Genomic DNA, 26,018 nt, shown 5'->3' with positions numbered 1-26,018 from the left:
GGGAGGTAATATCTCCAACTCGGTTTTACAGTGAAAACTGCAGGAACATCTAACCGGCACTAGGAAACAGACTGAGAATCCAGAGTAAAATTTTCTCCTGCAACCCGGTCCCTTTGTGCTAGATGAACGAACGTCTCTTCACATGCTCAATTCTGATAGAATAGTGTGTGTGAAAGCCATCCTTAACATAGCTGGTTGGGAACAGAAAGTCTCTTTTCAGTTGCAAACTCCACTCGATAAATATATATGGTCAGGTTCTAGCTCTAACTCGGTTTTACAGTGAAAACTGCAGGAAATTCAAACCGGCACTAGGAAACAGACTGAGAAACCAGAGTAAAAGTTTCTACTGCAACCAGTTCCCTTGCTGCTAGGTGAACGAACGTCTCTCCACATGCTCAGTTCTGAGAGATATATGTGTGAAAGCCGTCCTTCACCTAGCTTGTTGGGAACACAAAGTTTCTTTTCAGTTGCAAACTCCACTCCATACATATAAAGGGGGAGGTACAAGCTCCAACTCGGTTTTACAGTGAAAAATGCAGGAACTTCAAACCGGCACTAGGAAACAGACTGAGAAACCAGAGTAAAAGTTTCTCCTGCAACCCGTTCCCTTGGTGCTAGGTGAACTAAAGTCTATCCACATGCTCAGTTCTGAGAGATAAGTGTGAATGAAAGCCGTCCTTCACATTGAATGTTGGGAACACAAAGTTTCTTTTCAGTTGCAAACTCCACTCCATAAATATATATGGGGAGGTACAAGCACCAACTCGGTTTTACAGTGAAAACTGCAGGAACTTCAAACCGGCACTAGGAAACAGACTGAGAAACCAGAGTAAAAGTTTCTCCTGCAAACCGTTCCCTTTGTGCTAGATGAACGAACGTCTCTCCACATGCTCAGTTCTGAGGCATAAGGCCGTGTGAAAGCCGTTCTGTAACTATCTTGTTGGGAACACAAAGTTTCTTTTCAGTTGCTAACTCCACTCCATACATATATATGGGGAGGTACTAGCTCCAAGTCGGTTTTAAAGTGAAAATTGCAGGAACATCAAACCGGCACTAGGAAACAGACTGAGAAACCAGAATAAAAGTTTCCCCTGCAACCCGTTCCCTTTGTGCTAGATGAACGAACGTCTCTCCACATGCTCAATTCTGAGAGATAAGTGTGTGTGAAAGCCGTCCTTCACCTAGCTTGTTGGGAACACAAATTTACTTTTCAGTTGCAAACTACACTCCATACATATATATGGGGAGATACTTGCACCAACTTGGTTTTACAGTAAAAATGCAGGAATTTCAAACCGGCACTAGGAAACAGCCTGAGAAACCAGAGTAAAAGTTTCTCCTGCAACCCGTTCCCTTGATGCTAGGTGAACGAAAGTCTCTCCACATGCTCAGTTCTGAGAGATAAGTGTGAGTGAAAGCCGTCCTTCACCTAGAATGTTGGGAACACAAAGTTTCTTTTCAGTTGCAAACTGCATTCCATAAATATATTTGGGGAGGTACAAGCTCCAACTCGGTTTTACAGTGAAAAGTGCAGGAACTTCAAACCGGCACTAGGAAACAGACTGAGAAACCAGAGTAAAAGTTTCTCCTGCAAACCGTTCCCTTTGTGCTAGATGAACGAACGTCTCTCCACATGCTCATTTCTGAGAGATATATGTGTGAAAGCCGTCCTTCTCCTAGCTTTTTGGGAACACAAAGTTTCTTTTCAGTTGAAACTCCACTCCATACATATAAAGGGGGAGGTACTAGCTCCAACTCGATTTTACAGTGAAAACTGCAGGAACTTCAAACCGGCACTAGGAAACAGACTGAGAAACCAGAGTAAAATTTCTCCTGCAAACCGTTCCCTTTGTGCTAGATGAACGAAAGTCTCTCCACATGCTCAGTTCTGAGGAATAAGACCGTGTGAAAGCCGTTCTGTAACTATCTTGTTGGGAACACAAAGTTACTTTTCTGTTGCTAACTCCACTCCATACATATATATGGGGCGGTATTAGCTCCAACTCTGTTTTAAAGTGAAAACTGCAGGAACATCAAACCGGCACTAGGAAACAGACTGAGAAACCAGAATAAAAGTTTCCCCTGCAACCCGTTCCCTTTGTGCTAGATGAACGAACGTCTCTCCACATGCTCAGTTCTGAGAGATACGTTTGTGTGAAAGACGTTCTTCACCTAGCTTGTTGAGAACACAAATTTTCTTTACAGTTGCAAAGTACACTCCATACATATATATGGGGAGATACTTACACCAACTAGGTTTTACAGTGAAAAATGCAGGAATTTCAAATCGGCACTAGGAAACAGACTGAGAAACCAGAGTAAAAGTTTCTCCTGCAACCCGTTCCCTTGGTGCTAGGTGAACGAAAGTCTCTCCACATGCTCAGTTCTGAGAGATAAGTGTGAGTGAAAGCCGTCCTTCACCTAGCTTGTTGGGAACACAAAGTTTCTTTTCAGTTGCAAACTCCACTCCATACATATATATGGGGAAGTACTAGCTCCAAATCGGGTTTAGAGCAAAAACTGCAGGAACTACGAACAGGCACTAGTAATCCGACTGAGAAACCAGAGTAAAAGTTTCACCTGCAATCCATTCCCTTGGTGCTAGTTGAACGAAAGTCTCTCCACAAGATTAGATCTAAGAGATAAATGTGTGTGTAAGCCGTTCTTCACCAAGCTTGTTGGGAACACAAAGTTTCTTTTCAGTGGCAACTCGACTCCATACATATATATGGGGAGGTAATATCTCCAACTCGGTTTTACAGTGAAAACTGCAGGAACATCTAACCGGCACTAGGAAACAGACTGAGAATCCAGAGTAAAATTTTCTCCTGCAACCCGGTCCCTTTGTGCTAGATGAACGAACGTCTCTTCACATGCTCAATTCTGATAGAATAGTGTGTGTGAAAGCCATCCTTAACATAGCTGGTTGGGAACAGAAAGTCTCTTTCCAGTTGCAAACTCCACTCGATAAATATATATGGTCAGGTTCTAGCTCTAACTCGGTTTTACAGTGAAAACTGCAGGAAATTCAAACCGGCACTAGGAAACAGACTGAGAAACCAGAGTAAAAGTTTCTACTGCAACCAGTTCCCTTGCTGCTAGGTGAACGAACGTCTCTCCACATGCTCAGTTCTGAGAGATATATGTGTGAAAGCCGTCCTTCACCTAGCTTGTTGGGAACACAAAGTTTCTTTTCAGTTGCAAACTCCACTCCATACATATAAAGGGGGAGGTACAAGCTCCAACTCGGTTTTACAGTGAAAAATGCAGGAACTTCAAACCGGCACTAGGAAACAGACTGAGAAACCAGAGTAAAAGTTTCTCCTGCAACCCGTTCCCTTGGTGCTAGGTGAACTAAAGTCTATCCACATGCTCAGTTCTGAGAGATAAGTGTGAATGAAAGCCGTCCTTCACATTGAATGTTGGGAACACAAAGTTTCTTTTCAGTTGCAAACTCCACTCCATAAATATATATGGGGAGGTACAAGCACCAACTCGGTTTTACAGTGAAAACTGCAGGAACTTCAAACCGGCACTAGGAAACAGACTGAGAAACCAGAGTAAAAGTTTCTCCTGCAAACCGTTCCCTTTGTGCTAGATGAACGAACGTCTCTCCACATGCTCAGTTCTGAGGCATAAGGCCGTGTGAAAGCCGTTCTGTAACTATCTTGTTGGGAACACAAAGTTTCTTTTCAGTTGCTAACTCCACTCCATACATATATATGGGGAGGTACTAGCTCCAAGTCGGTTTTAAAGTGAAAATTGCAGGAACATCAAACCGGCACTAGGAAACAGACTGAGAAACCAGAATAAAAGTTTCCCCTGCAACCCGTTCCCTTTGTGCTAGATGAACGAACGTCTCTCCACATGCTCAATTCTGAGAGATAAGTGTGTGTGAAAGCCGTCCTTCACCTAGCTTGTTGGGAACACAAATTTACTTTTCAGTTGCAAACTACACTCCATACATATATATGGGGAGATACTTGCACCAACTTGGTTTTACAGTAAAAATGCAGGAATTTCAAACCGGCACTAGGAAACAGCCTGAGAAACCAGAGTAAAAGTTTCTCCTGCAACCCGTTCCCTTGATGCTAGGTGAACGAAAGTCTCTCCACATGCTCAGTTCTGAGAGATAAGTGTGAGTGAAAGCCGTCCTTCACCTAGAATGTTGGGAACACAAAGTTTCTTTTCAGTTGCAAACTGCATTCCATAAATATATTTGGGGAGGTACAAGCTCCAACTCGGTTTTACAGTGAAAAGTGCAGGAACTTCAAACCGGCACTAGGAAACAGACTGAGAAACCAGAGTAAAAGTTTCTCCTGCAAACCGTTCCCTTTGTGCTAGATGAACGAACGTCTCTCCACATGCTCATTTCTGAGAGATATATGTGTGAAAGCCGTCCTTCTCCTAGCTTTTTGGGAACACAAAGTTTCTTTTCAGTTGAAACTCCACTCCATACATATAAAGGGGGAGGTACTAGCTCCAACTCGATTTTACAGTGAAAACTGCAGGAACTTCAAACCGGCACTAGGAAACAGACTGAGAAACCAGAGTAAAATTTCTCCTGCAAACCGTTCCCTTTGTGCTAGATGAACGAAAGTCTCTCCACATGCTCAGTTCTGAGGAATAAGACCGTGTGAAAGCCGTTCTGTAACTATCTTGTTGGGAACACAAAGTTACTTTTCTGTTGCTAACTCCACTCCATACATATATATGGGGCGGTATTAGCTCCAACTCTGTTTTAAAGTGAAAACTGCAGGAACATCAAACCGGCACTAGGAAACAGACTGAGAAACCAGAATAAAAGTTTCCCCTGCAACCCGTTCCCTTTGTGCTAGATGAACGAACGTCTCTCCACATGCTCAGTTCTGAGAGATACGTTTGTGTGAAAGACGTTCTTCACCTAGCTTGTTGAGAACACAAATTTTCTTTACAGTTGCAAAGTACACTCCATACATATATATGGGGAGATACTTACACCAACTAGGTTTTACAGTGAAAAATGCAGGAATTTCAAACCGGCACTAGGAAACAGACTGAGAAACCAGAGTAAAGTTTCTCCTGCAAACCGTTCCCTTTGTGCTAGATGAACGAACGTCTCTCCACATGATCAGTTCTGAGAGATATATGTGTGAAAGCCGTCCTTCACCTAGCTTGTTGGGAACACAAAATTTCTTTTCAGTTGCAAACTCCACTCCATACATATAAAGGGGGAGGTACTAGCTTCAACTCGGTTTTACAGTGAAAACTGCAGGAACTTCAAACCGGCACTAGGAAACAGCCTGAGAAACCAGAGTAAAAGTTTCTCCTGCAACCTGTTCCCTTGGTGCTAGGTGAACGAAATTCTCTCCACATGCTCAGTTCTGAGAGATAAGTGTGAGTGAAAGCCGTCCTTCACCTAGAATGTTGGGAACACAAAGTTTCTTTTCAGTTGCAAACTCCACTCCATATATATATATGGGGAGGTACTAGCACCAACTCGGTTTTACAGTGAAAACTGCAGGAACTTCAAACCGGCACTAGGAAACAGACTGAGAAACCAGAGTAAAAGTTTCTCCTGCAAACCGTTCCTTTTGTGCTAGATGAACGAACGTCTCTCCACATGCTCAGTTCTGAGGGATAAGGCTGTGTGAAAGCCGTTCTGTATCTATCTTGTTGGGAACACATAGTTTCTTTTCAGTTGCTAACTCCACTCCATACATATATATGGGGAGGTACTAGCTCCAACTCGGTTTTAAAGTGAAAACTGCAGGAACATCAAACCGGCACTAGGAAACAGACTGAGAAACCAGAATAAAAGATTCCCCTGCAACCCGTTCCCTTTGTGCTAGATGAACGAACGTCTCTCCACATGCTCAGTTCTGAGAGATAAGTGTGTGTGAAAGCCGTCCTTCACCTAGCTTGTTGGGAACACAAATTTTCTTTTCAGTTGCAAACTACACTCCATACATATATATGGAGAGATACTTGCACCAACTTTATTTTACAGTGAAAAATGCAGGAATATCAAATCGGCACTAAGAAACAGACTGAGAAACCAGAGTCAAAGTTTCTCCTGCAACCCGTTCCCTTGGTGCTAGGTGAACGAAAGTCTCTCCACATGCTCAGTTCTGAGAGATAAGTGTGAGTGAAAGCCGTCCTTCACCTAGAATGTTGGGAACACAAAGTTTCTTTTCAGTTGCAAACTCCACTCCATAAATATATATGGGGAGATACAAGCACCAACTCGGTTTTACAGTGAAAACTGCAGGAACTTCAAAACGGCACTAGGAAACAGACTGAGAAACCAAAGTAAAAGTTTCTCCTGCAAACGGTTCCCTTTGTGCTAGATGAACGAACGTCTCTCCACATGCTCAGTTCTGAGGGATAAGGCTGTGTGAAAGCCGTCATTTACCTATCTTGTTGGGAATACAAAGTTTCTTTACAGTTGCTAACTCCACTCCATACATATATATGGGGAGGTACTAGCTCCAACTCGGTTTTAAGTGAAAACTGCAGTAACATCATACCGGCACTAAGAAACAGACTGAGAAACCAGAATAAAAGTTTCCCCTGCAACCCGTTCCCTTTGTGCTAGATGAACGAAAGTCTCTCCCCATGCACAGTTCTGAGAGATAAGTGTGTGTGAAAGCCGTCCTTCACCTAGCTTGTTGGGAACACAAATTTTCTTTTCAGTTGCAAACTACACTCCATACATATATATGGGGAGATACTTGCACCAACTTGGTTTTACAGTGAAAAATGCAGGAATTTCAAATCGGCACTAGGAAACAGACTGAGAAACCAGAGTAAAAGTTTCTAATGCAACCCGTTCCCTTGGTGCTAGGTGAACGAAAGTCTCTCCACATGCTCAGTTCTGAGAGATAAGTGTGAGTGAAAGCCGTCCTTCACCTAGAATGTTGGGAACACAAAGTTTCTTTTCAGTTGCAAACTCCACTCCATAAATATATATGGGGAGGTACAAGCACCAACACGTTTTCACAGTGAAAACTGCAGGAACTTCAAACCGGCACTAGGAAACAGACTGAGAAACCAGAGTAAAAGTTTCTCCTGCAAACCGTTCCCTTTGTGCTAGATGAACGAACGTCTCTCCACATGCTCAGTTCTGACTGATAAGGCTGTGTGAAAGCCGTCCTTTACATATCTTGTTGGGAATACAAAGTTTCTTTTCAGTTGCTAAGTCCACTCCATACATATATATGGCGAGGTAATAGCTCCAACTCGGTTTTAAAGTGAAAACTGCAGGAACATCAAACCGGCACTAGGAAACAGACTGAGAAACCAGAATAAAAGTTTCCCCTGCAAACCGTTCCTTTTGTGCTAGATGAACGAACGTCTCTTCACATGCTCAGTTCTGAGAGATAAGTGTGTGTGAAAGCCGTCCTTCACAATGATTGTTGGGAACACAAAGTTTCTTTTTAGTTGCAAACTCCACTCCATACATATATATGGGGAGGTAATATCTCCAACTCGGTTTTACAGTGAAAACTGCAGGAACATCAAACCGGCACTAGGAAACAGACTGAGAATCCAGAGTAAAATTTCTCCTGCCTCCCGGTCCCTTTGTGCTAGATGAACGAACGTCTCTCCACATGCTCAGTTCTGATAGAATAGTGTGTGTGAAAGCCATCCTTAACATAGCTGGTTGGGAACAGAAATTCTCTTTTCAGTTGCAAACTCCACTCCATACATATATATGGGTAGGTAGTAGCTTCAACTCGGTTTTCCAGTGAAAACTGCAGGAACTTCAAACCGGCACTAGGAAGCAGACTGAGAACCCAGGGTAAAAGTTTCCCCTGCAACCCGTTCCATTGGTGCTAGATGAACGAACGTCTCTCCACAAGCTTAGTTCTGAGAGATAAGTGTGTGTGAAAGCTGTCCTTCACCTAGCTTGTTGGGAACAGAAAGTTTGTTTTAAGTTGCAAACTCCACTCCATACATATATATGGGGAGGTACAATCTGCAAATCGATTTTACAGTGAAAACTGCAGGAACATCCAACCGGCACTAGGAAACAGACTGAGAAACCAGAGTAAAAGATTCCCCTGTAACCCGTTCCCTTTGTGCTAGCTGAACGAACGTCTCTCCACATGCTCCATTCTGAGAGATAAGTGTGTGTTAAAGCCGTCCTTCACCTAGCTTGTTGGGAACACAAAGTTTCTTTTCATTTGTAAACTCCACTCCATACAAATATATGGGGAGGTACTAGCTCCAAATCGGTTTTACAGTGAAAATTGCAGGAAATTCAAACAGGCACTAGGAAACAGACTGAGAAACCAGAGTAAAAGTTTCTCCTGCAACCCTTTCCCTTGGTGCTAGTTGAACGAAAGTCTGTCCGCAAGCTTAGTTCTAAGAGATAAATGTGTGTGGAAGCCGTCCTTCACCAAGCTTCTAGGGAACACAAAGTTTCTTTTCAATTGCAATCTCAAATCCATACATATATATGGGGAGGTACTGTCTCCAACTCTGTTTTACAGTGAAAACTGCAGGAACATCAAACCGGCACTAGGAAACAGACTGAGAATCCAGAGTAAAAGTTTCGCCTGCAACTCGTTCCCTTTGTGCTAGATGAACGAACGTCTCTCCACATGCTCAGTTCTGATACATTTGTGTGTGTGAAAGCCGTCCTTAACATAGCTTGTTGGAAACAGAAAGTTTCTTTTAATTTGCAAACTCCACTCCATACATATATATGGGTAGCTAGTAGCTTCAACTCGGTTTTCCAGTGAAAACTGCAGGAACTTCTAACCGGCATTAGGAAAAAGACTGAGAACCCAGAGTAAAACTTTCTCCTGCAACCCGTTCCATTGGTGCTAGATGAACGAACGTCTCTTCACATGCTCAGTTCTGAGAGATAAGTGTGTGTGAAAGCCGTCCTTCACAATGATTGTTGGGAACACAAAGTTTCTTTTTAGTTGCAAACTCCACTCCATACATATATATGGGGAGGTAATATCTCCAACTCGGTTTTACAGTGAAAACTGCAGGAACATCAAACCGGCACTAGGAAACAGACTGAGAATCCAGAGTAAAAGTTTCTCCTGCCACCCGGTCCCTTTGTGCTATATGAACGTACGTCTCTCCACATGCTCAGTTCTGATAGAATAGTGTGTGTGAAAGCCATCCTTAACATAGCTGGTTGAGAACAGAAAGTCTCTTTTCAGTTGCAAACTCCACTCCATACATATATATGGGTAGGTATTAGCTTCAACTCGGTTTTCCAGTGAAAACTGCAGGAACTTCAAACCGGCACTAGGAAGCATACTGAGAACCCAGGGTAAAAGTTTCCCCTCCAACCCATTCCCTTGGTGCTAGATGAACGAACGTCTCTCCACAAGCTTAGTTCTGAGAGATAAGTGTGTGTGAAAGCCGTCCTTCACCTAGCTTGTTGGGAACACAAAGTTTCTTTCAGTTGCAAACTCCAGTCCATACATATATATGGGGAGGTAGTAGCTCCAACTCGGTTTTATAGTGAAAACTGCAGGAACTTCAAACCGGCACTAGGAAACAGACTGACAATCCAGAGTAAAACTTTCTCCTGCAACCCGTTCCCTTGGTGCTAGATGAACGAACGTCTCTTCACATGTTCAGTTCTGAGAGATAAGTGTGTGTGAATGCCGTCATTCACATAGATTGTTGGGAACACAAAGTTTCTTTTCAGTTGCAAAGTCCACTCCATACATATATATGGGGAGGTACTAGCTCCAAATCGGTTTTACAGTGAAAACTGCAGGAAATTCAAACCGGCACTAGGAAACAGACTGAGAAACGAGAGTAAAAGTTTATCCTGCAATCCGTTCCTTTTGTACTAGATGAACGAACGTCTCTCCAAATGCTCAGTTCTGAGAGATAGGTGTGTGTTAAAGCCGTCCTTCACCTAGCTTCTTGGGAACACAAAGTTCCTTTTCAGTTGCAAACTCCACTCCATACATATATATGGGGAAGTACTAGCTCCAAATCGGGTTTAGAGCAAAAACTGCAGGAACTACGAACCGGCACTAGGAATCCGACTGAGAAACCAGAGTAAAAGTTTCACCTGCAATCCGTTCCCTTGGTGCTAGTTGAACGAAAGTCTCTCCACAAGCTTAGATCTAAGAGATAAATGTGTGTGAAAGCCGTTCTTCACCAAGCTTGTTGGGAACACAAACTTTCTTTTCAGTGGCAAACTCGACTCCATATATATATATGGGGAGGTAATATCTCCAACTCGGTTTTACAGTGAAAACTTCAGGAACATCTAACCGGCACTAGGAAACAGACTGAGAATCCAGAGTAAAATTTTCTCCTGCAACCCGGTCCCTTTGTGCTAGATGAACGAACGTCTCTTCACATGCTCAGTTCTGATAGAATAGTGTGTGTGAAAGCCATCCTTAACATAGCTGGTTGGGAACAGAAAGTCTCTTTTCAGTTGCAAACTCCACTCGATAAATATATATGGTCAGGTTCTAGCTCCAACTCGGTTTTACAGTGAAAACTGCAGGAAATTCAAACCGGCTCTAGGAAACAGACTGAGAAACCAGAGTAAAAGTTTCTACTGCAACCAGTTCCCTTGGTGCTAGGTGAACGAACGTCTCTCCACATGCTCTGTTCTGAGAGATATATGTGTGAAAGCCGTCCTTCACCTAGCTTGTTGGGAACACAAAGTTTCTTTTCAGTTGCAAACTCCACTCCATACATATAAAGGGGGAGGTACAAGCTCCAACTCGGTTTTACAGTGAAAACTGCAGGAATTTCAAACCGGCACTAGGAAACAGACTGAGAAACCAGAGTAAAGTTTCTCCTGCAAACCGTTCCCTTGGTGCTAGATGAACGAACGTCTCTAAACATGCTCTGTTCTGATAGATAATTATGTGTGAAAGCCGCACTTCACCTAGCTAGTTGGGAACACAAAGTTATTTTTCAGTTGCAAACTCCACTCCATACATATATATGGGGAGGTACTAGCTCCAACTCTGTTTTACAGTGAAAAAAGCAGGAAATTCAATCCGGCACAAGGAAACAGATTGAGAAGCCAGAGTAAAAGTTTCTCCTGCAACCCGTTCTCATGGTGCTAGGTGAACGAACGTCTCTCCACATGCTCAGTTCTGAGAGATATGTGTGTGTGAAAGCCATCCTTCATCTAGCTTGTGGGAACACAATGCTTATTTTCAGTTGCAAACTCCATTCCATGCATATATAGGGGGAGGTACTAGATGAAACTCGATTTTACAGTGAAAAGTGCAGGAACTTCAAACCGGCACTAGGAAACAGACTGAGAAACCAGAGTAAAAGTTTCACCTGCAAACCTTTCCCTTGGTGCTAGGTGAACGATCGTCTCTCCACATGCTCAGTTCTGAGAGATAAGGGTGTGTGATAGCCGTCCTTCACCTAGCTTGTTGGGAACACAAAGTTTCTTTTCAGTTGCTAACTCCACTCCATACATATATATGGGGAGGTACTAGCTCCAACTCGGTTTTACAGTGAAAACTGCAGGAACATCAAACCGGCAACAGGAAACAGACTGAGAAACCAGAGTAAAAGTTTCTCCTGCAACACGTTCCCTTTTTGCTAGATGAACGAACGTCTCTCTACATGCTCATTTCTGAGAATTATGTGTGTGAAAGCCGTACTTCACTTAGAATGTTGGGAACAAAAAGTTTCTTTTCAGTTGCAAACTCCACTCCATACATAAATATGGGGAGGTACTAGCCCCAACTCGGTTTTACAGTGAAAACTGCAGAAACTTCAAACTGGCACTAGGAAAGAGACTGAGAATCCAGAGTAAAAGTTCCTCCAGCAACCCATTCCCTTGGTGCTAGACGAACGAACGAGTCCCCACAAGCTTAGTTCTTAGAGATAAGTGAGTGTGAAAGCCATACTTCACTTAACTTGTTGGGAACACAAATTTCTTTTCAGTTGCAAACTCCTCTCCATACATATATATGGGGAGGTAGTAGCTCCAACTTGGAATCCAGTGAAAACTGCAGGAACTTCAAACCGGCACTAGGAAACAGACTGAGAACCCAGATCAAATTTTATCCTGCAACCCGTTCACTTGTTGCTAGATGAACGAACGTCTCTTCACATGCTCAGTTCTGAGAGTTAAGTGGGTGTGAAAGCCGTACTTCACATTGATTGTTGGGAACACAAAGTTTCTTTTCAGATGCAAACTCCACTCCATACATATATATGGGGAGGTACTATCTCCAACTCGGTTTTACAGTGAAAATTTCAGGAACATCAAACCGGCACTAGGAAACAGCCTGAGAAACCAGAGTAAAAGTTTCTCCTGCAAGCCGTTCCCTTTGTGCTAGATGAAGGAACGTCTCTCCACATGCTCATTTCTGAGAGATAAGTGTGTGTTAAAGCCGTACTTCACCTAGCTTGTTGGGAACACAAAGTTTCTTTTCATTTGCAAACTCCAATCCATACAAATATATGGGGAGGTACTAGCTCCAAATCGGTTTTACAGTGAAAATTGCAGGAAATTCAAACAGGCACTAGGAAACAGACTGAGAAACCAGAGTAAAAGTTTCTCCTGCAACCCTTTCCCTTGGTGCTAGTTGAACGAAAGTCTGTCCGCAAGCTTAGTTCTAAGAGATAAATGTGTGTGGAAGCCGTCCTTCAACAAGCTTCTAGGGAACACAAATTTTCTTTTCAGTTGCAATCTCAAATCCATACATATATATGGGGATGTACTGTCTCCAACTCTGTTTTACAGTGAAAACTGCAGGAACATCAAACCGGCACTAGGAAACAGACTGAGAATCCAGAGTAAAAGTTTCGCCTGCAACTCGGTCCCTTTGTGCTAGATGAACGAACGTCTCTCCACATGCTCAGTTCTGATACATTTGTGTGTGTGAAAGCCGTCCTTAACATAGCTTGTTGGAAACAGAAAGTTTCTTTTAATTTGCAAACTCCACTCCATACATATATATGGGTAGCTAGTAGCTTCAACTCGGTTTTCCAGTGAAAACTGCAGGAACTTCTAACCGGCACTAGGAAAAAGACTGAGAACCCAGAGTAAAACTTTCTCCTGCAACCCGTTCCATTGGTGCTAGATGAACGAACGTCTCTTCACATGCTCAGTTCTGAGAGATAAGTGTGTGTGAAAGCCGTCCTTCACAATGATTGTTGGGAACACAAAGTTTCTTTCAGTTGCAAACTCCAGTCCATACATATATATGGGGAGGTAGTAGCTCCAACTCGGTTTTACAGTGAAAACTGCAGGAACTTCAAACCGGCACTAGGAAACAGACTGACAATCCAGAGTAAAACTTTCTCCTGCAACCCGTTCCCTTGGTGCTAGATGAACGAACGTCTCTTCACATGTTCAGTTCTGAGAGATAAGTGTGTGTGAATGCCGTCATTCACATAGATTGTTGGGAACACAAAGTTTCTTTTCAGTTGCAAACTCCACTCCATACATATATATGGGTAGGTACTAGCTCCAAATCGGTTTTACAGTGAAAACTGCAGGAAATTCAAACCGGCACTAGGAAACAGACTGAGAAACGAGAGTAAAAGTTTATCCTGCAATCCGTTCCTTTTGTGCTAGATGAACGAACGTCTCTCCACATGCTCAGTTCTGAGAGATAGGTGTGTGTTAAAGCCGTCCTTCACCTAGCTTGTTGGGAACACAAAGTTTCTTTTCAGTTGCAAACTCCACTCCATAAATATATATGGGGAAGTACTAGCTCCAAATCGGGTTTAGAGCAAAAACTGCAGGAACTACGAACCGGCACTAGGAATCCGACTGAGAAACCAGAGTAAAAGTTTCACCTGCAATCCGTTCCCTTGGTGCTAGTTGAACGAAAGTCTCTCCACAAGCTTAGATCTAAGAGATAAATGTGTGTGAAAGCCGTTCTTCACCAAGCTTGTTGGGAACACAAAGTTTCTTTTCAGTGGCAAACTCGACTCCATACATATATATGGGGAGGTAATATCTCCAACTCGGTTTTACAGTGAAAACTGCAGGAACATCTAACCGGCACTAGGAAACAGACTGAGAATCCAGAGTAAAATTTTCTCCTGCAACCCGGTCCCTTTGTGCTAGAACAACGAACGTCTCTTCACATGCTCAGTTCTGATAGAATAGTGTGTGTGAAAGCCATCCTTAACATAGCTGGTTGGGAACAGAAAGTCTCTTTTCAGTTGCAAACTCTACTCGATAAATATATATGGTCAGGTTCTAGCTCCAACTCGGTTTTACAGTGAAAACTGCAGGAAATTCAAACCGGCTCTAGGAAATAGACTGAGAAACCAGAGTAAAAGTTTCTACTGCAACCAGTTCCCTTGGTGCTAGATGAACGAACGTCTCTAAACATGCTCTGTTCTGATAGATAATTATGTTTGAAAGCCGCACTTCACCTAGCTAGTTGGGAACACAAAGTTATTTTTCAGTTGCAAACTCCACTCCATACATATATATGGGGAGGTACTAGCTCCAACTCTGTTTTACAGTGAAAAAAGCAGGAAATTCAATCCGGCACAAGGAAACAGATTGAGAAGCCAGAGTAAAAGTTTCTCCTGCAACCCGTTCTCATGGTGCTAGGTGAACGAACGTCTCTCCACATGCTCAGTTCTGAGAGATATGTGTGTGTGAAAGCCATCCTTCATCTAGCTTGTTGGGAACACAATGCTTATTTTCAGTTGCAAACTCCATTCCATGCATATATAGGGGGAGGTACTAGATGAAACTCGATTTTACAGTGAAAAGTGCAGGAACTTCAAACCGGCACTAGGAAACAGACTGAGAAACCAGAGTAAAAGTTTCACCTGCAAACCTTTCCCTTGGTGCTAGGTGAACGATCGTCTCTCCACATGCTCAGTTCTGAGAGATAAGGGTGTGTGATAGCCGTCCTTCACCTAGCTTGTTGGGAACACAAAGTTTCTTTTCAGTTGCTAACTCCACTCCATACATATATATGGGGAGGTACTAGCTCCAACTCGGTTTTACAGTGAAAACTGCAGGAACATCAAACCGGCAACAGGAAACAGACTGAGAAACCAGAGTAAAAGTTTCTCCTGCAACACGTTCCCTTATTGCAAGATGAACGAACGTCTCTCTACATGCTCATTTCTGAGAATTATGTGTGTGAAAGCCGTCCTTCACTTAGAATGTTGGGAACACAAAGTTTCTTTTCAGTTGCAAACTCCACTCCATACATAAATATCGGGAGGTACTAGCCCCAACTCGGTTTTACAGTGAAAACTGCAGAAACTTCAAACTGGCACTAGGAAAGAGACTGAGAATCCAGAGTAAAAGTTCCTCCAGCAACCCATTCCCTTGGTGCTAGACGAAAGAACGAGTCCCCACAAGCTTAGTTCTTAGAGATAAGTGGGTGTGAAAGCCATACTTCACTTAACTTGTTGGGAACACAAATTTCTTTTCAGTTGCAAACTCCTCTCCATACATATATATGGGGAGGTTGTAGCTCCAACTTGGTTTTCCAGTGAAAACTGCAGGAACTTCAAACCGGCACTAGGAAACAGACTGAGAACCCAGAGCAAAAGTTTCTCCTGCAACCCGTTCACTTGGTGCTAGATGAACGAATGTCTCTTCACATGCTCAGTTCTGAGAGATAAGTGGGTGTGAAAGCCGTACTTCACATTGATTGTTGGGAACACAAAGTTTCTTTTCAGATGCAAACTCCACTCCATACATATATATGGGGAGGTACTATCTCCAACTCGGTTTTACAGTGAAAATTTCAGGAACATCAAACCGGCACTAGGAAACAGCCTGAGAAACCAGAGTAAAAGTTTTTCCTGCAAGCCGTTCCCTTTGTGCTAGATGAAGGAACGTCTCTCCACATGCTCATTTCTGAGAGATAAGTGTGTGTTAAAGCCGTACTTCACCTAGCTTGTTGGGAACACAAAGTTTCTTTTCATTTGCAAACTCCAATCCATACAAATATATGGGGAGGTACTAGCTCCAAATCGGTTTTACAGTGAAAATTGCAGGAAATTCAAACAGGCACTAGGAAACAGACTGAGAAACCAGAGTAAAAGTTTCTCCTGCAACCCTTTCCCTTGGTGCTAGTTGAACGAAAGTCTGTCCGCAAGCTTAGTTCTAAGAGATAAATGTGTGTGGAAGCCGTCCTTCAACAAGCTTCTAGGGAACACAAAGTTTCTTTTCAGTTGCAATCTCAAATCCATACATATATATGGGGAGGTACTGTCTCCAACTCTGTTTTACAGTGAAAAATGCAGGAACATCAAACCGGCACTAGGAAACAGACTGAGAATCCAGAGTAAAAGTTTCGCCTGCAACTCGGTCCCTTTGTGCTAGATGAACGAACGTCTCTCCACATGCTCAGTTCTGATACATTTGTGTGTGTGAAAGCCGTCCTTAACATAGCTTGTTGGAAACAGAAAGTTTCTTTTAATTTGCAAACTCCACTCCATACATATATATGGGTAGCTAGTAGCTTCAACTCGGTTTTCCAGTGAAAACTGCAGGAACTTCTAACCGGCACTAGGAAAAAGACTGAGAACCCAGAGTAAAACTTTCTCCTGCAACCCGTTCCATTGGTGCTAGATGAACGAACGTCTCTTCACATGCTCAGTTCTGAGAGATAAGTGTGTGTGAAAGCCGTCCTTCACAATGATTGTTGGGAACACAAAGTTTCTTTTTAGTTGAAAACTCCACTCCATACATATATATGGGGAGGTACTAGCTCCAAATCGGTTTTACAGTGAAAACTACAGGAACATCAAACCGGCACTAGGAAACAGACTGAGAATCCAGAGTAAAATTTCTCCTGCCACCCTGTCCCTTTGTGCTAGATGAACGAACGTCTCTCCACATGCTCAGTTCTGATAGAATAGTGTGTGTGAAAGCCATCCTTCACCTAACTTGTTGGGAACACAAAGTTTCTTTTCAGTTGCAAACTCGACTCCATACATATATATGGGGAGGTAATATCTCCAACTCGGTTTTCCAGTGAAAACTGCAGGAACATCAAACCGGCACTAGGAAACAGACTGAGAATCCAGAGTAAAATTTCTCCTGCCACCCTGTCCCTTTGTGCTAGATGAACGAACGTCTCTCCACATGCTCAGTTCTGATAGAATAGTGTGTGTGAAAGCCATCCTTAACATAGCTGGTTGGGAACAGAAAGTCTCTTTTCAGTTGCAAACTCCACTCCATACATATATATGGGTAGGAAGTAGCTTCAACTCGGTTTTCCAGTGAAAACTGCAAGAACTTCAAACCGGCACTAGGAAGCAGACTGAGAACCCAGGGTAAAAGTTTCCCCTGCAACCCGTTCCCTTGGTGCTAGATGAACGAACGTCTCTCCACAAGCTTAGTTCTGAGAGATAAGTGTGTGTGAAAGCCATCCTTCACCTAGCTTGTTGGGAACACAAAGTTTCTTTCAGTTGCAAACTCCAGTCCATACATATATATGGGGAGGTAGTAGCTCCAACTCGGTTTTACAGTGAAAACTGCAGGAACTTCAAACCGGCACTAGGAAACAGACTGACAATCCAGAATAAAAGTTTCTCCTGCAACCCGTTCCCTTGGTGCTAGATGAACGAACTTCTCTTCACATGTTCAGTTCTGAGAGATAAGTGTGTGTGAATGCCGTCATTCACATAGATTGTTGGGAACACAAAGTTTCTTTTCAGTTGCAAACTCCACTCCATACATATATATGGGGAGGTACTAGCTCCAAATCGGTTTTACAGTGAAAACTGCAGGAAATTCAAACCGGCACTAGGAAACAGACTGAGAAACGAGAGTAAAAGTTTATCCTGCAATCCGTTCCTTTTTTGCTAGATGAACGAACGTCTCTCCACATGCTCAGTTCTGAGATAGGTGTGTGTTAAAGCCGTCCTTCACCTAGCTTGTTGGGAACACAAAGTTTCTTTTCAGTTGCAAACTCCACTCCATACATATATATGGGGAAGTACTAGCTCCAAATCGGGTTTAGAGCAAAAACTGCAGGAACTACGAACAGGCACTAGGAATCCGACTGAGAAACCAGAGTAAAAGTTTCACCTGCAATCCATTCCCTTGGTGCTAGTTGAACGAAAGTCTCTCCACAAGATTAGATCTAAGAGATAAATGTGTGTGTAAGCCGTTCTTCACCAAGCTTGTTGGGAACACAAAGTTTCTTTTCAGTGGCAAACTCGACTCCATACATATATATGGGGAGGTAATATCTCCAACTCGGTTTTACAGTGAAAACTGAAGGAACATCTAACCGGCACTAGGAAACAGACTGAGAATCCAGAGTAAAATTTTCTCCTGCAACCCGGTCCCTTTGTGCTAGATGAACGAACGTCTCTTCACATGCTCAATTCTGATAGAATAGTGTGTGTGAAAGCCATCCTTAACATAGCTGGTTGGGAACAGAAAGTCTCTTTTCAGTTGCAAACTCCACTCGATAAATATATATGGTCAGGTTCTAGCTCTAACTCGGTTTTACAGTGAAAACTGCAGGAAATTCAAACCGGCACTAGGAAACAGACTGAGAAACCAGAGTAAAAGTTTCTACTGCAACCAGTTCCCTTGCTGCTAGGTGAACGAACGTCTCTCCACATGCTCAGTTCTGAGGCATAAGGCCGTGTGAAAGCCGTTCTGTAACTATCTTGTTGGGAACACAAAGTTTCTTTTCAGTTGCTAACTCCACTCCATACATATATATGGGGAGGTACTAGCTCCAAGTCGGTTTTAAAGTGAAAATTGCAGGAACATCAAACCGGCACTAGGAAACAGACTGAGAAACCAGAATAAAAGTTTCCCCTGCAACCCGTTCCCTTTGTGCTAGATGAACGAACGTCTCTCCACATGCTCAATTCTGAGAGATAAGTGTGTGTGAAAGCCGTCCTTCTCCTAGCTTTTTGGGAACACAAAGTTTCTTTTCAGTTGAAACTCCACTCCATACATATAAAGGGGGAGGTACTAGCTCCAACTCGATTTTACAGTGAAAACTGCAGGAACTTCAAACCGGCACTAGGAAACAGACTGAGAATCCAGAGTAAAATTTCTCCTGCAAACCGTTCCCTTTGTGCTAGATGAACGAAAGTCTCTCCACATGCTCAGTTCTGAGGAATAAGGCCGTGTGAAAGCCGTTCTGTAACTATCTTGTTGGGAACACAAAGTTTCTTTTCTGTTGCTAACTCCACTCCATACATATATATGGGGCGGTACTAGCTCCAACTCTGTTTTAAAGTGAAAACTGCAGGAACATCAAACCGGCACTAGGAAACAGACTGAGAAACCAGAATAAAAGTTTCCCCTGCAACCCGTTCCCTTTGTGCTAGATGAACGAACGTCTCTCCACATGCTCAGTTCTGAGAGATACGTGTGTGTGAAAGACGTTCTTCACCTAGCTTGTTGAGAACACAAATTTTCTTTTCAGTTGCAAAGTACACTCCATACATATATATGGGGAGATAATTACACCAACTAGGTTTTACAGTGAAAAATGCAGGAATTTCAAATCGGCACTAGGAAACAGACTGAGAAACCAGAGTAAAATTTCTCCTGCAACCCGTTCCCTTGGTGCTAGGTGAACGAAAGTCTCTCCACATGCTCAGTTCTGAGAGATAAGTGTGAGTGAAAGCCGTCCTTCACCTAGAATGTTGGGAACACAAAGTTTCTTTTCAGTTGCAAACTCCACTCCATAAATATATATGGGGAGGTACAAGCACCAACTCGGTTTTACAGTGAAAACTGCAGGAACTTCAAACCGGCACTAGGAAACAGACTGAGAAACCAAAGTAAAAGTTTCTCCTGCAAACCGTTCCCTTTGTGCTAGATGAAAGAACGTCTCTCCACATGATCAGTTCTGAGAGATATATGTGTGAAAGCCGTCCTTCACCTAGCTTGTTGGGAACACAAAATTTCTTTTCAGTTGCAAACTCCACTCCATACATATAAAGGGGGAGGTACTAGCTTCAACTCGGTTTTACAGTGAAAACTGCAGGAACTTCAAACCGGCACTAGGAAACAGACTGAGAAACCAGAGTAAAAGTTTCTCCTGCAACCTGTTCCCTTGGTGCTAGGTGAACGAAATTCTCTCCACATGCTCAGTTCTGAGAGATAAGTGTGAGTGAAAGCCGTCCTTCACCTAGAATGTTGGGAACACAAAGTTTCTTTTCAGTTGCAAACTCCACTCCATATATATATATGGGGAGGTACAAGCACCAACTCGGTTTTACAGTGAAAACTGCAGGAACTTCAAACCGGCACTAGGAAACAGACTGAGAAACCAGAGCAAAAGTTTCTCCTGCAAACCGTTCCTTTTGTGCTAGATGAACGAACGTCTCTCCACATGCTCAGTTCTGAGGGATAAGGCTGTGTGAAAGACGTTCTGTAACTATTTGTTGGGAACACATAGTTTCTTTTCAGTTGCTAACTCCACTCCATACATATATATGGGGAGGTTCTAGCTCCAACTCGGTTTTAAAGTGAAAACTGCAGGAACATCAAACCGGCACTAGGAAACAGACTGAGAAACCAGAATAAAAGATTCCCCTGCAACCCGTTCCCTTTGTGCTAGATGAACGAACGTCTCTCCACATGCTCAGTTCTGAGAGATAAGTGTGTGTGAAAGCCGTCCTTCACCTAGCTTGTTGGGAACACAAATTTTCTTTTCAGTTGCAAACTACACTCCATACATATATATGGAGAGATACTTGCACCAACTTTATTTTACAGTGAAAAATGCAGGAATATCAAATCGGCACTAAGAAACAGACTGAGAAACCAGAGTCAAAGTTTCTCCTGCAACCCGTTCCCTTGGTGCTAGGTGAACGAAAGTCTCTCCACATGCTCAGTTCTGAGAGATAAGTGTGAGTGAAAGCCGTCCTTCACCTAGAATGTTGGGAACACAAAGTTTCTTTTCAGTTGCAAACTCCACTCCATAAATATATATTGGGAGGTACAAGCACCAACTCTGTTTTACAGTGAAAACTGCAGGAACTTCAAACGGGCACTAGGAAACAGACTGAGAAACCAAAGTTAAAGTTTCTCCTGCAAACGGTTCCCTTTGTGCTAGATGAACGAACGTCTCTCCACATGCTCAGTTCTGAGGGATAAGGCTGTGTGAAAGCCGTCATTTACCTATCTTGTTGGGAATACAAAGTTTCTTTTCAGTTGCTAACTCCACTCCATACATATATATGGGGAGGTACTAGCTCCAACTCGGTTTTAAGTGAAAACTGCAGTAACATCATACCGGCACTAAGAAACAGACTGAGAAACCAGAATAAAAGTTTCCCCTGCAACCCGTTCCCTTTGTGCTAGATGAACGAACGTCTCTCCCCATGCACAGTTCTGAGAGATAAGTGTGTGTGAAAGCCGTCCTTCACCTAGCTTGTTGGGAACACAAATTTTCTTTTCAGTTGCAAACTACACTCCATACATATATATGGGGAGATACTTGCACTAACTTGGTTTTACAGTGAAAAATGCAGGAATTTCAAATCGGCACTAGGAAACAGACTGAGAAACCAGAGTAAAAGTTTCTAATGCAACCCGTTCCCTTGGTGCTAGGTGAACGAAAGTCTCTCCACATGATCAGTTCTGAGAGATAAGTGTGAGTGAAAGCCGTCCTTCACCTAGAATGTTGGGAACACAAAGTTTCTTTTCAGTTGCAAACTCCACTCCATAAATATATATGGGGAGGTACAAGCACCAACTCGTTTTCACAGTGAAAACTGCAGGAACTTCAAACCGGCACTAGGAAACAGACTGAGAAACCAGAGTAAAAGTTTCTCCTGCAAACCGTTCCCTTTGTGCTAGATGAACGAACGTCTCTCCACATGCTCAGTTCTGACTGATAAGGCTGTGTGAAAGCCGTCCTTTACATATCTTGTTGGGAATACAAAGTTTCTTTTCAGTTGCTAAGTCCACTCCATACATATATATGGCGAGGTACTAGCTCCAACTCGGTTTTAAAGTGAAAACTGCAGGAACATCAAACCGGCACTAGGAAACAGACTGAGAAACCAGAATAAAAGTTTCCCCTGCAAACCGTTCCTTTTGTGCTAGATGAACGAACGTCTCTCCACATGCTCAGGTCTGAGAGATAAGTGTGTGTGAAAGCCGTCCTTCACCTAGCTTGTTGGGAACACAAAGTTTCTTTTCAGTTGCAAACTCCACTCCATACATATAAAGGGGGAGGTACTAGCTTCAACTCTGTTTTACAGTGAAAACTGCAGGAAATTCAAACCGGCACTAGGAAACAGACTGAGAAACCAGAGTAAAAGTTCCTCCTGCAACCTGTTCCCTTGGTGCTAGGTGAACGAAAGTCTCTCCACATGCTCAGTTCTGAGAGATAAGTGTGAGTGAAAGCCGTCCTTCACCTAGAATTTTGGGAACACAAAGTTTCTTTTCAGTTGCAAACTCCACTCCATATATATATATGGGGAGGTACAATCACCAACTCGGTTTTACAGTGAAAACTGCAGGAACTTCAAACCGGCACTAGGAAACAGACTGAGAAACCAGAGTAAAAGTTTCTCCTGCAAACCGTTCCTTTTGTGCTAGATGAACGAAAGTCTCTCCTCATGCTCAGTTCTGAGAGATAAGTGTGTGTGAAAGCCGTCCTTCACCTAGCTTGTTGGGAAAACAAATTTTTTTTTCAGTTGCAAACTACACTCCATACATATATATGGGGAGATACTTGCACCAACTTGGTTTTACAGTGAAAAATGCAGGAATTTCAAATCGGCACTAGGAAACAGACTGAGAAACCAGAGTAAAAGTTTCTCCTGCAACCCGTTCCCTTGGTGCTAAGTGAACGAAAGTCTCTCCACATGCTCAGTTCTGAGAGATAAGTGTGAGTGAAAGCCGTCCTTCACCTAGAATGTTGGGAACACAAAGTTTCTTTTCAGTTGCAAACTCCATTCCATAAATATATATGGGGAGGTACAAGCACCAACTCGTTTTCACAGTGAAAACTGCCGGAAATTCAAACCGGCACTAGGAAACAGACTGAGAAACCAGAGTAAAAGTTTCTCCTGCAAACCGTTCCCTTTGTGCTAGATGAACGAACGTCTCTCCACATGCTCAGTTCTGAGGGATAAGGCTGTGTGAAAGCCGTCCTTTACCTACCTTGTTGGGAATACAAAGTTTCTTTTCAGTTGCTAAGTCCACTCCATACATATATATGGGGAGGTACTAGCTCCAAGTCGGTTTTAAAGTGAAAATTGCAGGAACATCAAACCGGCACTAGGAAACAGACTGAGAAACCAGAATAAAAGTTTCCCCTGCAAACCGTTCCTTTTGTGCTAGATGAACGAACGTCTCTCCACATGTTCAGGTCTGAGAGATAAGTGTGTGTGAAAGCCGTCCTTCACCTAGCTTGTTGGGAACACAAAGTTTCTATTCAGTTGCAAACTCCACTCCATACATATAAAGGGGGAGGTACTAGCTTCAACTCGGTTTTACAGTGAAAACTGCAGGAACTTCAAACCGGCACTAGGAAACAGACTGAGAAACCAGAGTAAAAGTTCTTCCTGCAACCTGTTCCCTTGGTGCTAGATGAACGAACGTCTCTCCACATGCTCAGGTCTGAGAGATAAGTGTGTGTGAAAGCCGTCCTTCACCTAGAATGTTGGGAACACAAAGTTTCTTTTCAGTTGCAAACTCCACTCCATATATATATATTGGGAGGTACAAGCACCAACTCGGTTTTACAGTGAAAACTGCAGGAACTTCAAACCGGCACTAGGAAACAGACTGAGAAACCAGAGTAAAAGTTTCTCCTGCAAACCGTTCCCTTTGTGCTAGATGAACGAACGTCTCTCCACATGCTCAGTTCTGAGGGATAAGGCTGTGTGAAAGCCGTTCTGTAACTATCTTGTTGGGAACACATAGTTTCTTTTCAGTTGCTAACTCCACTCCATACATATATATGGGGAGGTACTAGCTCCAACTCGGTTTTAAAGTGAAAACTGCAGGAACATCAAACCGGCACTAGGAAACAGACTGAGAAACCAGTAAAATAGTTTCCCCTGCAACCCGTTCCCTTTGTGCTAGATGAACGAAAGTCTCTCCTCATGCTCAGTTCTGAGAGATAAGTGTGTGTGAAAGCCGTCCTTCACCTAGCTTGTTGGGAAAACAAATTTTCTTTTCAGTTGCAAACTACACTCCATACATATATATGGGGTGATACTTGCACCAACTTGGTTTTACAGTGAAAAATGCAGGAATTTCAAATCGGCACTAGGAAACAGACTGAGAAACCAGAGTAAAAGTTTCTCCTGCAACCCGTTCCCTTGGTGCTAGGTGAACGAAAGTCTCTCCACATGCTCAGTTCTGAGAGATAAGTGTGAGTGAAAGCCGTCCTTCACCTAGAATGTTGGGAACACAAAGTTTCTTTTCAGTTGCAAACTCCACTCCATAAATATATATGGGGAGGTACAAGCACCAACTCGGTTTCACAGTGAAAACTGCAGGAACTTCAACCCGGCACTAGGAAACAGACTGAGAAACCAGAGTAATAGTTTCTCCTGCAACCCGTTCCCCTGGTGCTAGGTGAACGAAAGTCTCTCCACATGCTCAGTTCTGAGAGATAAGTGTGAGTGAAAGCCGTCCTTCACCTAGAATGTTGGGAACACAAAGTTTCTTTTCAGTTGCAAACTCCACTCCATAAATATATATGGGGAGGTACAAGCACCAACTCGGTTTCACAGTGAAAACTGCAGGAACTTCAACCCGGCACTAGGAAACAGACTGAGAAACCAGAGTAATAGTTTCTCCTGCAACCCGTTCCCCTGGTGCTAGATGAACGAACTTCTCACCACATGCTCAGTTCTGAGAGATAAGTGTGTGTGAAAGCCGTACTTCAACTAGAATGTTGGGAACACATAGTTTCTTTTCAGTGGCCAATTCCACTCCATACATATATATGAGGAGGTACTAGCACCAACGCGGTTTTACAGTGGAAACTGCAGGAATTTCAAACCGGCACTAATAAACAGACTGAGAACCCAGTGTAAAAGTTTCTCCTGCAACCCGTTCCCTTGGTGCTAGATGAATGAACGTCTCTCCACATGCTCTGTTCTGAGAGATAAGTGTGTGTGAAAGCCGTCCTTCACATAGCTTGTTGGGAACACAATGCTTATTTTCATTTCCAAACTCCAATCCATGCATATATATGGGGAGGTACTAGCTCCAAGTCGGTTTTACAGTGAAAACTGCAGGATCTTCAAACCGGCACTTGGAAACAGACTGAGAATCCAGAGTAAAATTTTCTCCTGCAACCCGTTCCCTTGGTGCTAGATGAACGAACGTCTCTCCACATGCTCAGTTCTGAGAGATATGTGTGTGTGAAAGCCGTCCTTCACCGAGCTTGTTGGGAACACAATGCTTATTTTCAGTTGCAACTTCTCTCCATGCATATATAGGGGGAGGTACTAGTTCCAACTCGGTTTTACAGTGAAAATTGCAGGAACTTAAACCCGGCACTAGGAAACAGACTTAGAAACCAGAGTAAAAGTTTCAACTGCAACCCGTTCCCTTGGTGATAAGATGAAGGATCGTCTCTCCACATGCTCTGTTCTGATAGATAATTGTGTGTGAAAGCCGTCCTTCACCAACCTTGTTGTGAAAACAAAGTTTCTTTTAAGTTGCAAACTCCACTCCATACATATATATGGGGAGGTACAAACTCCAACTCGATTTTACAGTGAAAATTTCAGGAACATAAAACAGGCACTAGGAAACAGACTGAGAACCCAGAGTAAAAGTTTCTCCTGCAACCCGTTCCATTGGTGCTAGATGAACGAACGTCTCTCCACATGCTCAGGTCTGAGAGATAAGTGTGTGTGAAGCCGTCCTTCACCTAGCTTGTTGGGAACACAAAGTTTCTTTTCAGTTGCAAATTCCAGTCCATACATATATATGGGGAGGTAGTAGCTTCAAGTCGGTTTCTAGTGAAAACTGCACGAACTTCAAACCGGCACTAGGAAACAGACTGAGATACCAGAGTAAAATTTTCTCCTGCAACCGGTTCCCTTGGTGCTAGATGAACGAACGTCTCTCCACAAGCTTAGTTCTGAGAGATAAGTGTGTG

This window comes from Camelus dromedarius, chromosome 25 (genome assembly GCF_036321535.1).
Source record: "Camelus dromedarius isolate mCamDro1 chromosome 25, mCamDro1.pat, whole genome shotgun sequence".
NCBI classification, from domain to species: domain Eukaryota; kingdom Metazoa; phylum Chordata; class Mammalia; order Artiodactyla; family Camelidae; genus Camelus; species Camelus dromedarius.
Note: the sequence above shows the minus strand (reverse complement) of the source record.